Here is a 16,246-nt window from a genome sequence, read left to right as displayed (position 1 = left end):
TAAGAAGTCACGAATGGAACCAATAGACTATCCCTCTCTCATAAAACATGGCCACACTCAAACTACCGCCATTCTCACTACAATTCCCAATCCGAACAGCCATTACCAATAATAATCAAATTACCGCCCCGTCTCTAACAAGAAAATATACCACCAAACCACCTCCCCTTAACAATACGTGAATACAATCAAACTACCAGCACACACTAACAAGAAAAGCTCTCACCCTAAACCCTAACTACATATAAATAACTGCAATCGACCACATTAGGACAGAAAATGGCACTCACTGATATTTGGAGCCACCTGAACAACGGCCTCTCTCTTACCTCTCTGGATTGGGAGCTGCAGGTCTGTGTTGAATCATCTTGTATCTGACGTAAGGGTTCGGGTATCTCCACACCGTCATATCTGAAGACGTAACCCTATTCCACATATCATCGTCCTCGCATCCCCATCCCCAGTACATGTTTGCTCCAGCCATTCACCTTTAATATGTGGCTCTCCATCATGAGACAACCACCTCCGAAATAGCTATGGTAGGGAATCCTGTGGGAGAAATAGAATGAGCTGACATTTTGGGGCACTGAGATGCCCACTTGGGGAGTGAGAGTGTCGGGGCACTGTGGTGTCCACTTGGGGAGTGAGAGTGTCGGGGCACTGTGGTGTCCACTTGGGGAGTGAGAGTGTCGGGGCCCTGTGGTGTCCACTTGGGGGAGTGAGAGTGTCGGGGCACTGTGGTGTCCACTTGGGGAGTGAGTGTCGGGGCACTGTGGTGTCCACTTGGGGAGTGAGAGTGTCGGGGCACTGTGGTGTCCACTTGGGGAGTGAGTGTCGGGGCACTGTGGTGTCCACTTGGGGGAGTGAGAGCGTCGGGGCACTGTGGTGTCCACTTGGGGAGTGAGAGCGTCGGGGCCCTGTAGTGTCCACTTGGGGAGTGAGTGTCGGGGCACTGTGGTGTCCACTTGGGGGAGTGAGAGTGTCGGGGCACTGTGGTGTCCACTTGGGGAGTGAGAGCATCGGGGCACTATGGTGTCCACTTGGAGAGTGAGAGCGTCGGGCACTGTGGTGTCCACTTGGAGAGTGAGAGCAGTCGGGGGCACTGTGGTGTCCACTTGGAGAGTGAGAGCGTCGGGGCACTGTGGTGTCCACTTGGGGAGTGAGAGCGTCGGGGCACTGTGGTGTCCACTTGGGGAGTGAGAGTAGTCGGGGCACTGTGGTGTCCACTTGGAGAGTGAGAGCGTCGGGGCACTGTGGTGTCCACTTGGAGAGTGAGAGCGTCGGGGGCACTGTGGTGTCCACTTGGAGAGTGGTGAGTGTCGGGGCACTGTGGGTGTCCACTTCGGAGAGTGAGAGCGTCGGGGCACTGTGGTGTCCACTTGGGGAGTGAGAGCGTCGGGGCACTGTGGTGTCCACTTGGGGAGTGAGAGCGTCGGGGCCCTGTAGTGTCCACTTGGAGAGTGAGAGCGTCGGGGCACTGTGGTGTCCACTTGGGGAGTGAGAGCGTCGGGGCACTGTGGTGTCCACTTGGGGAGTGAGAGCGTCGGGGCACTGTGGTGTCCACTTGGAGAGTGAGAGCGTCGGGGCACTGTGGTGTCCACTTGGAGAGTGAGAGCGTCGGGGGCACTACGGTGTCCACTTGGAGAGTGAGAGCGTCGGGGGCACTACGGTGTCCACTTGGAGAGTGAGAGCGTCGGGGCCCTGTAGTCTCCACTTGGAGAGTGAGAGCGTCGGGGCACTGTGGTGTCCACTTGGGGAGTGAGAGCGTCGGGGCCCTGTGGTGTCCACTTGTGGAGTGAGAGCGCCGGGGCACTATGGTGTCCCACTTGGGGAGTGAGAGCGTCGGGGCCCTGTGGTGTCCACTTGTGGAGTGAGAGCGTCGGGGCACTGTGGTGTCCACTTGGAGAGTGAGAGCGTCGGGGCACTATGGTGTCCACTTGGAGAGTAAGAGCGTCGGGGCACTATGGTGTCCACTTGGAGAGTAAGAGCGTCGGGGCACTATGGTGTCCACTTGGAGAGTAGAGCGTCGGGGCACTATGGTGTCCACTTGGAGAGTAAGAGCGTCGGGGCACTATGGTGTCCACTTGGAGAGTAAGAGCGTCGGGGCACTATGGTGTCCACTTGGAGAGTAAGAGCGTCGGGCACTATGGTGTCCACTTGGAGAGTGAGAGCGTAGTGGCACTGTAGTGTCCACTTGGGGAGTGAGAGCGTCGTGGCACTGTGGTGTCCACTTGGAGAGTGAGAGCGTCGGGGTCACTGTGGTGTCCACTTGAAGAGTGAGAGCGTCGGGGCACTGTGGTGTCCACTTGGGGGAGTGAGAGTGTCGGGGCACTGTGGTGTCCACTTGAAGAGTGAGAGCGTCGGGGCACTGTGGTGTCCACTTGGGGAGTGAGAGTGTCTGGGCACTGTGGTGTCCACTTGAAGAGTGAGAGTGTCGGGACACTGTGGTGTCCACTTGGGGAGTGAGAGCGTCGGGGCACTGTGGTGTCCACTTGAAGAGTGAGAGCGTCGGGGCACTGTGGTGTCCACTTGAAGAGTGAGAGCGTCGGGGCACTGTGGTGTCCACTTGGAGAGTGAGAGCGTCGGGGCACTGTGGTGTCCACTTGAAGAGTGAGAGCGTCGGGGCACTGTGGTGTCCACTTGGGGGAGTGAGAGTGTCGGGGCACTGTGGTGTCCACTTGAAGAGTGAGAGCGTCGGGGCACTGTGGTGTCCACTTGGGGAGTGAGAGTGTCGGGGCACTGTGGTGTCCACTTGGGGAGTGAGAGCGTCGGGGCACTGTGGTGTCCACTTGAAGAGTGAGAGCGTCGGGGCACTGTGGTGTCCACTTGGAGAGTGAGAGCGTCGGGGCACTGTGGTGTCCACTTGAAGAGTGAGAGCGTCGGGGCACTGTGGTGTCCACTTGGGGGAGTGAGAGTGTCGGGGCACTGTGGTGTCCACTTGAAGAGTGAGAGCGTCGGGGCACTGTGGTGTCCACTTGGGGAGTGAGAGTGTCGGGGCACTGTGTGTCCACTTGGGGAGTGAGAGCGTCGGGGCACTGTGGTGTCCACTTGGGGAGTGAGAGCGTCGTTTCATTTAGTGCAGTTATGTGTTGGAGGTAAACCTGGTGAATAGTTATTGCTGTGGCAAATTTGGTTTTGTGGGAGAGAATATAAGTTATGTATAATCAACCCCCACATCTGAAAATTATAAAGATAAGTAAGTAATTATCAAAAGAAGGCACCAAACCGGGAAGGCTATTGTAGCACCATCAAATGTGCGGAATAGTCAGATGGCACTAAATATCACCATGGATGCCAATACGAGAACAAAAACGCATAAGGCGAACGATATCAAAAGTATCTGAGTCACCAAGAATTCTATTGAGGGACACGTGACCGCGAGGGGCGTTGGAAAGCAAGACACACGCTCGTCCTGGAACATTCAGGATATTCAGAACATTCAGAACATCCAGGACATTCAAGAAGGATATGCACGACCGTAAGAGGGACAATTCAATTAGGACAATAAGGAGCAGGGCGGCGCTCCATCAAGTGACCATGGGTTAAGTGAGTATAGCCAATACGCAACCTCGCTAGAGCCGTTTACCATCGCCAGTTACGGTGGTTGGAGGACGGCCACGAGGACACACAACATTTAAGAGTATGTAGTTTGTTACCAGTAACAGACGACCAACAAGCCTGCCAACGGGTAAGGATGGAGGAATGGATAACCGGATAAAAGTCGGAATATGGAACGCCTTACGATAGATGGGACAAGAGCGGACAGCTTCCTTGACGGCAGCATCCGCACGCTCATTTAAAGAGACACCAATATGGCTGGGAACCCAACAAAACTCAACCGACTTACATTTACTGTGAACAGTCAATGTTGGATCTCGACAACTACTGGATGAAACGGAATTAAAGAACCGAGAGCCATGAGGGCACTGCGAGAGTCAACAACAACTACAAAGGAAGACTGATCACGAGAAAGCAGGAGACGAAGAGCATAGAGAATAGCATAAAGCTCCGCTGTGAAGATGCTAGTCTCCGGAGGTAAGCGACACATATAAGCACGATCAGGGAAAACAAGAGCAGCCAACACCGTCCACAGACTCAGACCCATCGGTGAAGACAGAAACGGAGCGGGAGTGAGAAGCAAAGTGCTCAAGGAAAAGGGGGCGACTGTGGAAGGGGGGACTCTCCATGGGGGCAAAGAAGGAACAACACGAGGAGGAACATTAGAAATACGAACAGAAAGAGAAGCCTGTAAGCGAGATAACCGGACAGAAAGAGGAAGGTGGTGAAGAGGAACAGGAGCCGCAGGAGGAGTAAAATTTAAAGCACAACAGAGGCGAGAAGAAGGATGTTGCAAGGACCGCGAAAGATAGCGAAGACAGTTCCTGGAGAAACAGTGTCAACATACAAGCCGAGGACGGGAGTCGAACGAAAGGCACCAGAACTGAGGCGCAACCCAGTATGGTGCAACGCATCAAGATGGCGAAGAGTAGAAGGAGAAGCAGACGAGTATGCAGGGTAACCATAATCGAGCTTAGACAGGACGAGAGAGGAATGTAAAACAAGGAGAGTGCGCCTATCCGCTCCCAAGAAGTATGGGACAATACCCGTAGGAGGGTAAGGGCCTTAGAGCATTCAACACGGAGGTAAGAGAAATGGGGAAACTAAGACAAACGAGTGTCTTAATCACCCTGACAGCAAAGGGTAAGAACATCGACATATAGCGGAGAAGACGCCTGAAGGAAGAGAGGAAAGAAGACCATTGAGGACAACCAGAAAAAGAGTAGTGCTCAGGAACACTACCCTGGGGCACACCTTCGTATTGCTGAAAAGAGGCAGAGAGAGCGGTACCAAGCTGCACCCGAAAGGAACGACGAGAGAGTCTTCGCAGCAAAAGCAGTACGAATATAGACTTCCAAGTTCATCAGGACAGCTGTCGTGCTGCGGCACTTGCTAAAACCAAATTGAGAAGGGGAGAGGAGGTGATGGTGCTCCAGGAACCACATCAGACGAACGTTAACCATACGTTCAAAGAGTTTGCAGACAACTTGTAAGAGCAATAGGGCGAAAGTCCTTAGGGGATGTTCCCAGAGACCTCTGATTTGCGAACAAGGGAGGACAACGGCATCGCGCCAGTCCTCAGGGACTGACCACGACTCCCAGATCCGATTATACAGACTCGGTAAATACTGAGACGTGCACGGAGGGAGATGGTGAAGCATCTCAATAATGAATACCATCGGAGCCCGTCGCCTTAGAACGGCAGAGGGCCAGGCAGAACGAAGCTCAGAGAGAGAGAGAAGGAATCGTTATAGGGAAGTCGAAGATGAGTGCAGAAATCGAAAGGACGAGACTCAAGTACAGGTTTACGAAGAAGGAAAGATTGGGGAAAATGAAGACCAGCCCTACAGAAGAAAAGTGGGAACCCAGTTCGGTAGCGACCTGCAACGGGTCCGCCACAAGAGTACCACGTAGGTGAAGGACCGGTGAAACATCAGGAACGAACTTACACCGCTATCTTGCGGACACGCTTCCAGATCTGTGACAGAGGAGTTTCAGACGTAATGGTGGAGACATAAGATGCCCAACAATCACGTTTAGCTGTACGGATGGCCCTACGGGCCACCACACTCGCCTTCCGAAAGAAAAGAAAAGAATTGGCCGTCTGCCGACGGCGGTGTCTCTTCCAGGCTGCACTCTTACAGCGGACAGCCCGAGCACAGTCTGCATTCCACCAGGGAACGCACTTCCATGGACCTGAAAGGAAGAGCGAGGAATAGAGCGGAGGGGCAGCGTCGAAGACAGTGTCATGAAAAAGGAGAAGAGGGAGGGAGAGGCAGAAGGGAGAGGTCAGAGAGAGTTGCACTGAGGGTAAAGAGGTTCCAGTCCACTTTCGCAACCTACCACCTTGGGAAGGAGAGGGGAGGGCGAAAAGAGAAAAAGGAAACAAGGAGGGGTAAATGGTCACTGCCATGGAGGTCATCAAGAACCTGCCACGTGAAATCTAAGTAAAGAGAAAGATCAAGACAGGAAAGGGTGCGAGTCCGAGAGTCCAAATGAGTGGGCTCACCAGAATTCAGAAGAGACAGGGAAGAAGAGAGGATAAATGGCTCAAGAAGGCGACCCCGGGTGTTCGTCAGGAACATCACCCCAAAGGGAATGACAACAATTGAAATCACCCAACAGGAGGGACAGGCTCCGGTAAGAAGTCCAGTAAGTGTTGTCGGAAAATCCGACACATTTAATATCATACAGACAGATAATAGTTGCTGTGTGTATAAACAGTTACCCATCAGAAAATGTAACTTGTAGTGGAATTCCCGTCTATAGAAAACGGAATATCATTACCACACACTATTATATATTCACCACCTATTATGGTGGGAATTATTCTTAAATATATTAGTCTTTGGACTTTACCACATTAAAAACATCTCATATAAATTAACTTAATTATCAATATTAAAGTAGAGTAAATGTGACCCTTCTATCACTTTCTGTCATCCTGGACAATGTAAGCCAGGCGTCAGTGGTGAGGGAGGGGCAGCCATTGTTTATACTGAGACCAGAGGCGCAGGGAGCAATTCGGCTCCTGTTAATTTTACTTGGACGAAGTGTTATGGAAACCAAAGGTGTACCATCATCAACACGCTGTCAACAAAACAAGTTAAGTGTTCTACCGAAACCCATTTATCTATCATTTGTGGCCATTGATGTCATTAGGTAGGGTGTCCCAGTTAGAACACGAGATCGCCTCATACTAAAGGTAATTAAGCCTAGGTCTGTATGGTTCCATGTACAGTGTTTTCTCTGATATACCTGTCATATTCTAGGATTCTGGCTTCACGGCTAGCGCCCTTTTGACAGGTCAAGACGAGGAAGCATGCTTTGTGCATCAGTTACCAGGTGTTGGAAGCTACCTCAAAGAGGGAAAATGTGGGTTGTCTACATCCTGGTTATACCTGGTGGACTAAGGCCTTGCTGTACAAATAAGATAAGGAACCTCTTCAATGTTCAATAATGTATGTAGTCTAATACTGTAGTTTGATTGGCGGCATATATATAAATTTAATAAACCCCCCTAATGTGTAGAGGATCGATTTGTGAGATTATGAGATTATTGCAGAAATACAGTCCACTTATCATCATACAAATTGCTATCGAAGTATATAAATTAACGTAAATATAAATTCTATATAAATTCATATAAATTAAATAAATATAAATCTCACAGGTCGGTTCCCACATTATTTGGTCATCTTTGAAACGATGACAGATTATTGGTCCTATGAACCCATATTTGGTCATCTTAGTAACGGATGAACCAGTTAACCAGTGGATTCATTAAATAAACTAGTGCAGTGTGATTTAAACAAAGGCCTGCAGTCAAAGACGGCGGCGTTGCCTCAAGAGTGAGTTCACGAGCCCCGCTCAGTTCAGATCAGCCTTAGTCAGCGGTTTCATGCACACCCACAGATTTGGTGGCGTGTTATTCTGTGAAATGACAGCGCTAATATTGAAGCCAGCCAAAGTAGTGGCTGTGGTTTCGCGAGATTGTTCACGGATTTCGTGGTGTTAAATATCGCGAGAGATTATCCACGAATATGTGGAGTTTATTTCGCGAGGTCACTAATAAATATTTAATATTTCTTGATAATATTAGAAGTTTATAGAGGCTAATTAAGAGGCTATCATCAATATTGTGTTATATTATTTCTCCAAAACAAAGAATTATTTAATATATATTGCACTAGAGTGTTCACAATATAATATTTACTAATTGGCCAACCCACAACAGGGTAGGATATTACCACTGACTAGTTGAACTATTACCGTTCATCCTAGTCCCATTATTACCATAGTCCAGTTGTACTATATTGAACAACCTAGCACCATTAATGATGGTATAGACCTATTTTGGGTGTAATTTTTATCAACTCGAGTTGAGTTGTATATAGAATAATTTACTTATGATCATCACACCTTTGAGTGATTAATTAGTGTCTCTTCCATCCTAGGGTGATATAGAATGGCTAACCTAAAGGTACTTCCATGACACTGGTTTATCACTCAAATCATTAGTGTGTATGATTGTATATATATAATGTGTATTAATTTTAAGTGCTAACCTCTAGGGAGGTAGGATTATCGCCTAGTGAGTGCAGAAATTTTATCCTAGGCTACCATCAGTACTTGCTCACAATTTATGAGCCAGTGGTGCCCAATTAACAAGTCACACAACATAGACTCTTGTGATAGCCCAATTCAACACCTGTAACAGGTTGTAGAAGAGGTAGGCACCATGCAGCACTGTGCAAATATACGAAATTAACGTATTCAAGACCCAAGGTGGAAGATAGCATTCCCACCACAGTACAGTACTGCAAGGTGCAACAAACAAAGAGTGTCCAATCGGCAAAGTCTAAAGTAATACGACTTTGCCTACTGCCCAAATTACCATCCTGAATAAGAGGGCCAAGGTCCAGACCCATGGGTTGTTTGACCAAGTGATCCCAGAGAACATATGTCACTAAAAAGTTGGCAGATGAACTACAATTAAAGCCTGTAGCCCAGATGTCATTCAATATCTCAGGGTTTGTAACAGATGCAGGACCTCAAGTCTACCAGGTGGTACAACCATCAGTACGCTTAGGCAGGTACATCTGTCGAGTACAAGCCATTGTGGTCGACAAAATACCAGTAGACTTACAAGTTCAAGGTCTGAGAGCTACAGCCAAATTCCTGAAAAATAGAGGAATAAAATTGGCAGATAACATTAAGTCTGATCACCTCACCGACTTCGGTCTCCTTGTAGGGCAGGACTATTGCCATTGATTCATCGGTAGCCCTACTAAATATCAGGGCATAACCATGTTAAACTCTTGCAGGAGGTAAATTACTCTCAGGCCCAGTATCAAGCCTGAGGAGACCTATGACTGCAGATAAACAATACCATATGAAATCTAAATTTGTCAGCTGATTATATTTCTCCAGTAGCATTATACTAAGGAGATGTACAGCTGACTATACCACAGAGGTTGATGTTAGTATCATCTTTAAGCTGGAGATGATTTCATGAGGCCTCAGTGGCAATCAGTGAACAGTAGCCTAAACAGCTACAAGTCACTGCGACAATGTCACTGAACCCACTGCAGTCTCAGAACCATACTTTACTTCAATGATGAGCTATTCAATCTTCTGAATCAATTAACTAAATTAAACCCAATAAATTTGATGACTGATTTGATACATTTATTATTTAATCAGATGTATTCCATGGGCCTCATTGTTTATATATCAGTGACCAGTTACCTGAACAAACTTCAAGTTATATCTAATGTCACTGATGTCACTGCAGTCCCTGAATCATACTTGACTGTAGTACTTGATCACATCCAGTCTTCTGGGTTAAATAATATGTATTTAGGCTTGAATATTAGCCTTTCAAGAGTTTGACAGGGAAATGAAATCGCATTAGACTTCTAACCCTGCAACTCTAGTACGGGACATCCGTCCTGTACGAACAGACGCACAAATGTGTGATTAATAACTACTAACATGAAATTAATCTAATAATTCGAAGGAGAGTATCGGTGTTCGTCTGTTCTAATTAGGACTTCGACCCATGAGCAGCCCCTGGGGAATTATGTCGGAAATCCGACACCATTTAATATCATACAGACAGATATAGTTGCTGTGTTGTATAAACAAGTACCCTAGAAAATGTAACTTGTAGTGGAATTCCCGTCTATAGAAAACAGGATATCATTACCACACACTATTATATATTCACCGCCTATTATGGTGGGAATTATTCTTAAATATATTAGTCTTTGGACTTTACCATCATAAAAACATCTCATATAAATTAACTTAATTATCAATATTAAAGTAGAGTAAATGTTGACCCTTCTTATTCACTTTCTGTCATCTGGACAATGTAAGCCAGGTGTCAGTGGTGAGGGAGGGGCAGCCATTTTTATACTGAGACCAGAGGCGCAGGGAGCAATTCGGCTCCTGTTAAATTACTTGGACGAAGTGTTATGGAAACCAAGGTGTACCATCATCAAACACGCTGTCAACAAAACAGTTAAGTGTTCTACCAAAACCCATTTATCTATCATTTGTGGCCATTAATGTCATTAGGTAGGGGTGTCCCGGTTAGAACATGAGATCGCCTCATACTAAAGGTAATTAAGCCTAGGTTCTGTATGGGTTCCATGTACAGTGTTTTCTCTGATATACCTTCATATACTAGGATTCTGGCTTCACAGCTAGCGCCCTTTTGACAGGTCAAGACAAGGAAGCATGCTTTTGTGCATCAGTTACTAGGGTGTTGGAAGCTACCTCAAGAGGGGAAAATGTGGTGTCTACATTCCTGGTTTATACCTGGTGGACTAAGGCCTGCTGTACAAATAATATAAGGAACCTCTTCAATGTTTAATAATGTATGTAGTCTAATACTGTAGTTTGATTGGCGGCATATTATAAATTTAATAAACCCCCCTAATGTGTAGAGGATCGATTTGTGAGATTATGAGATTATTGCAGAAATACAGTCCACTTATCATCATACAAATTGCTATCGAAGTATATAAATTAACGTAAATATAAATTCTATATAAATTCATATAAATTAAATAAATATAAATCTCACAGGTCGGTTCCCACAAGTGTTTCAGATCAGGAAGAGAAAGTGGGACACTCTTGGGGAAATTAATGGAACAAACAGTGCACCATTTCCCCACAAAGATACGAGCAGCAGAACAATGGAGAGGCGAAGGAAAAAGTAAGGAGACAAAGGGAACATCAGAGCGAATCAAGAGAGCAGAAGAGTTAGAGCCCCAGCAACAGCTGGGGGGGGGAGAGAAAGGAATAGCCACGAAAGCAACCAGGACGAGCACCAAGCATCGGCTCCTGGAGACAGACACAAAGGAGCGAAAACCGCGAAATTAGAAGTTGGGGTTCAAGGTAATTGGCGTAATAACCCCGAACGTTCCATTGAAGAATAGACATCGATGAGAAGAGAAAGGACAACAACAGAGAACAAGGAAGAAACAAAGGTGAAAGAGCAACATAGCACGTTAAAGAAGATCAAAGTCGGGATCTGGGTCAGCAAAGTCAGGGTTAGGGGGCATGGGTAAACTGAGCAAAGACGGAGGGAAGGAAGCAGGAGAACAGACCAGAGATGGACAGGCGGGGTCCAGAGGAGGAGGAGGAAGAGGAGGAGGCAACCGAGAGGAGCAGTCAAGGACAGCAGCAGGAAGAGGGGGAGTAGAAAGAGGGGAGCGCACCTCAGCAAGGGCAGCAACTGAGAGGGAAGCGGGGGCCAAAGAAACCTCCATAGTAGGAACAGGGGGTGCAACCACCGAAATGGAAGGGGAAAGGGCGATAGAGTCAGAAGTAGGGGCCAAGGAAGAAAGCGAAGCCTGCTTACCCGCCGGGGAGGAGAAATGAGAGGAGCCAGACTTATGCTTCTGACTTAAAGAGACAGGTGTTCCAGCAACTACGTACTGGGCAATAGATTCCAGTGTCTCAACAGGAGAAGCTGAACGAGAGCACACACGACGGCCGGTAGGAGAGCGATGGACATCAGCCCACACTGACAGGCAGTGGGGAGAGACATTAGATGGAGGAGAAGGATGGGAAGGAGGATCGAGGGAGACGAGGAAGAAGACACAGGAGACATGACAGACCGGGCAGAAAGAAGGGGAACCCCAGACAGAGAACCAGGAGGGGGACCCTTCAGGACAGAACTCAAAGGAACAGAGGAGGCGGCAGTGGGCGTATCAGGGCCCAAGGCCGGAAACGGTTGTGGGCCTGAGGAAGGTGGGAAGGACGAGGAGAGGAAGAGCGCAACACGCGAGCATAAGAGATATTAGCATAAGGCGGGAGCCGGCAAACCTGGCGCCTCCCCTCAGGAAAAGATAAACGCTCCCGGTGCTTCAAGTTGAAGACGGCTGCCTCAAGCTTGTAATGGATACAGGCACGGGAGAAGGTAGGGTGGGCCTCACTGCAGTTGAGGCAGCGAGCCTGGGGAGAAGTGCACTCCGACTTAGAGTGACCTTCGCCCCCACACAAAGGACAGAGAGAGACAGTCCCAGAGCAGCGGAGGGCACCATGCCCAAACCTCCAGCACTTGTTACAAAGCCTAGGAAAAGGAATGTACACCTGGACAGAGCACCTGGCACCAGCAAGAATGACAGAGGATGGAAGAGTCCTACCATCAAAGGTAATCTTCACAACCCGAATGGGTTGACGGCGACCACCATGAGGGGGACGAGTAAATGAGTCTACCTGGAGGACAGAATGGCCTTGAGCATCAAGGATATGCCGAATATCATCGTGACAGTCCTGCAGATTCCGAACACCGGTCGCAACATGGGCGGGAGGAGAATAGTGCCAACACTGGCATTCAACCGAGCGTTGTTTGAGACCCGAACAGGGATCTCGCCAAGGCAGGATAAGGCAGCCAAGCGGGACGCTGCATCCTGAGGAGCAGCAGCAACGACACGTGTACCAAGACGAGTGGGGTTGAAGGTAACAGAGGCATCCACGGAATCAACAAGATGTCGATGGAGGGAGAAATCATCAGGAGGCGCAGAATCAAGAGAGAGGAGATCAAAGTAATTGGCCCATGAAGCGGGACCAAACAAGGCCTGATACGCATCAGTACTGGAAGGAATCGAACGAGTGCGGCCGTGGCACGGACGGCGTTGAGAACCCCCAGAGAGAGAGGGGTTAAAAGTCGCAGTAGTCACAACGAGAAACTTAGCCGCACCAGGGGACGAATTGGTCACCACTGGGGACTTGAGGCTCGACCCAACCACAGAGGAGGGAGGGGAGCTGGGGAAGAAGTCAGGAGGGTCAAAGGAGGAGCAAGGTCGTAGCCCAATGCAGCGGGAGCTACAGAGCCTGGTCTTCCAATACAGGCCGACTCGGGGACTTGGTCGCCCACCCCACGAGCTATAGAGGGTACAACAGACACATTCAACGACATACAGATAAAGAGAGACAAATTCATTCACGAATGTGCCCCAATACCCACCATGGAGCCGCAATTAGAGGCAGGACACCTAACAGTAAGCTATCGCTGATCATGCTGGGGCCCCCTAGGGGTGCGTCGCGAGTATACGCCCCACAAATGCCACCTTAAGAACCGTCAGTCTGTCGAGATCGGGTTCAGCGACGAAAAGGGTATTGACAATAAAAGGTTCCCCTCGCTCGAGACGTTGGGTAGTACAGTTCTACGGGTGCAAGAGTATGCCTCCTCAAGCACCTGGGCGTCAAAATAGAAGAAGTCCAAAGGAATAACCAAAACAAGCAAAAGGTCGGCAGGAAACGACAAGCAGATAAGAGAAGAGGGGGAGAAAAACGAAACATAAGGAAAAGGAAAAGCGATCCGGCACAATTAAAGAGAGCAGCAGGAGCGCAAGGCCAGAAAAGGACAGAGGACTGTCCCACGGAGCATCACACTCTGGCAGCCGTCCACCAAGCCCCCCTCACAGCGCCAACTAGCCAGATGGGAGGGGGTGAAAATTATAAAACTTCGACGTTTCTGTCCATCCCGGACCATTTTCAAGTCGGAGAATGACTTTAGTCCTGTACAACCCGAAATGTCGTAGTTTCTTGATTTTTAGATTTGTGGGTTAGTTATGAACTCCTTAGCCACATTATTATAAAAATATAAGGTATTATAAAATTATTTATTATAAAAGTATTATGAAAAGTTATACTAAACCATCGTGCTTAGTGATAACAAATCTTTATACATTTTCTCCATGTAATAATTTCTATCATACTCTGATAGATCTAGAGTTGCTATTGATTATTTTCCTATACTTTCTTTCTCAATTGATGAGGTCTCCAAGTTTCTCTTCTGTCGCCAGATCTACCTTTTATTCTACCACAGATCTTTCAATATTATTAGTTCTGTTTATTTTTATGTTATTTGATGACATTTGCACTCTTGCTTACGTTTCAATTGTAATCCTTCCCTTGCAGCCCACACTAAACCTTCACTCATATGGCATGTACTCTTATTTACTCTATTTATTTATGCTCTTATTTACTCACATTTTATTCGTATATAAATATTCTTTACCTGTTTTCTGGAACAAATCTTTTATCAATATCAAAATTACATTTAATATGTCCTTGAAGATAACACTACAACACATGAAAGACTGCCTCAACACTGGAGACTGTTATAAAATGTAAATAAACATTTTCCTTTGTAATTACACTGCTCTACGAAAGTCTAATTAGCTTTTGTTTATAGCATGTGTCTCAAATCTAGTACTGCTCCTTTTTCACCAAAACGCTTCATTTATTCAACTTACACAAAAACTGTTCTCCTAATTATTTGAACAGACATGCCAGGGTTGAGTTTTAAGCCTACAAAACATAGTTACATTACTTCTGTAGATACTTCTATGGCATCAGTTCTTAGGAACCTTTGTCGTTGTATTGGCAACGACATAACTTTGCCGTTGTGGTGGCAACAACAAAACTTTGCCGTTGTGGTGGCAACAACAAAACTTTGCCGTTGTGGTGGCAACAACAAAACTTTGCCGTTGTGGTGGCAACAACAAAACTTTGCCGTTGTGGTGGCAACAACAAAACTTTGCCGTTCTGGTGGCAACAACAAAACTTTGCCGTTGTGGTGGCAACGACAAAACTTTACGGTTGTAGTGGCAACAACAAAACTTTGCCGTTGTGGTGGCAACAACAAAACTTTGCCGTTGTGGTGGCAACAACAAAACTTTGCCGTTGTGGTGGCAACGACAAAACTTTGCCGTTGTAGTGGCAACAACAAAACTTTGCCGTTGTGGTGGCAACAACAAAACTTTGCCGTTGTGGTGGCAACAACAAAACTTTGCCGTTGTGGTCGCAACAACAAAACTTTGCCATTGTGGTGGTAACAACAAAACTTTGCCGTTGTGGTGGCAACGACAAAACTTTGCCGTTGTGGTGGCAACAACAAAACTTTGCCATTGTGGTGGCAACACAAAACTTTGCCATTGTGGTGGCAATGACAAAACTTTGCCGTTGTGGTGGCAACAACAAAACTTTGCCATTGTGGTGGCAACAACATAACTTTGCCGTTGTGGTGGCAACGACAAAACTTTGCCGTTGTGGTGGCAACAACAAAACTTTGCCATTGTGGTGGCAACAACATAACTTTGCCGTTGTGGTGGCAACAACAAAACTTTGCCATTGTGGTGGTAACAACAAAACTTTGCCGTTGTGGTGGCAACGACAAAACTTTGCCGTTGTGGTGGCAACAACAAAACTTTGCCATTGTGGTGGCAACAACAAAACTTTGCCATTGTGGTGGCAATGACAAAACTTTGCCGTTGTGGTGGCAACAACAAAACTTTGCCATTGTGGTGGCAACAACATAACTTTGCCGTTGTGGTGGCAACGACAAAACTTTGCCGTTGTGGTGGCAACAACAAAACTTTGCCATTGTGGTGGCAACAACATAACTTTGCCGTTGTGGTGGCAACGACAAAACTTTGCCGTTGTGGTGGCAACAACAAAACTTTGCCATTGTGGTGGCAACAACGTAACTTTGCCGTTGTGGTGGCAACGACAAAACTTTGAAATGAGAACTAAATATTATCCCCATCAGTTTTGACTTCAAATTATTTAACAGTCGTCTGTGGAGTCTTATTCTTCCCTTCCAAAAGTTATACATTATTGAGTTAATAATGTTTCCTCTGATATTACCAGATAAAAACACAAATATGACTATTAGCACATGTCTAACATTTGATGCGAACAGTCAACATTTGACTATTAGCACAAGAAGACACGAGCATCAAATGCTGGTGTCTTTTTCTCACCTATAATTGAATGTTGAGCGAGCAACAGCCAGGTGTCTTGGCTGAGGTGAACAGTGATAGAGGTGGAAGTCATTTTCAGGCAGCAGATCAACGTCGTGAAAGGCGTAGCAGTCCCACGGACCCTCCTTGCGGGCCTCCTTGAAGCCCACGTTCAGTAAACTGGCGCGATTGAAGGGTGCCGACCCTGTTAGAGCAGAGATGTGATACATAAATGTATTGTCAACGTAATACGGGAACATTACCATTACTTGTAACATGTTGGTTTGTCTGTGTAGAACGAATACATTGACAGGAAAATGAGAGTTGTAGTTAGGGAAATAAAATCAATAAACTAACAGACTTTAGAAAATATGAAAACAAAATTATGTGAATATGAATATAAAATAGCACGTAAACTA

General features: G+C 47.0%; 1 pseudogene; it reads right to left on the bottom strand.

Annotated features, from left to right (window-relative positions):
• Nucleotides 1–325: 325 nt before the first annotated feature.
• LOC138365917 (beta-1,4-galactosyltransferase 4-like) overlaps nucleotides 326–16,246 on the bottom strand; it is a 95,728-nt pseudogene continuing 79,807 nt past the window's right edge.

Source organism: Procambarus clarkii, chromosome 2, assembly GCF_040958095.1.
Source record: "Procambarus clarkii isolate CNS0578487 chromosome 2, FALCON_Pclarkii_2.0, whole genome shotgun sequence".
NCBI lineage: Eukaryota > Metazoa > Arthropoda > Malacostraca > Decapoda > Cambaridae > Procambarus > Procambarus clarkii.
This window is presented reverse-complemented; position numbering and strand designations above follow the sequence as displayed.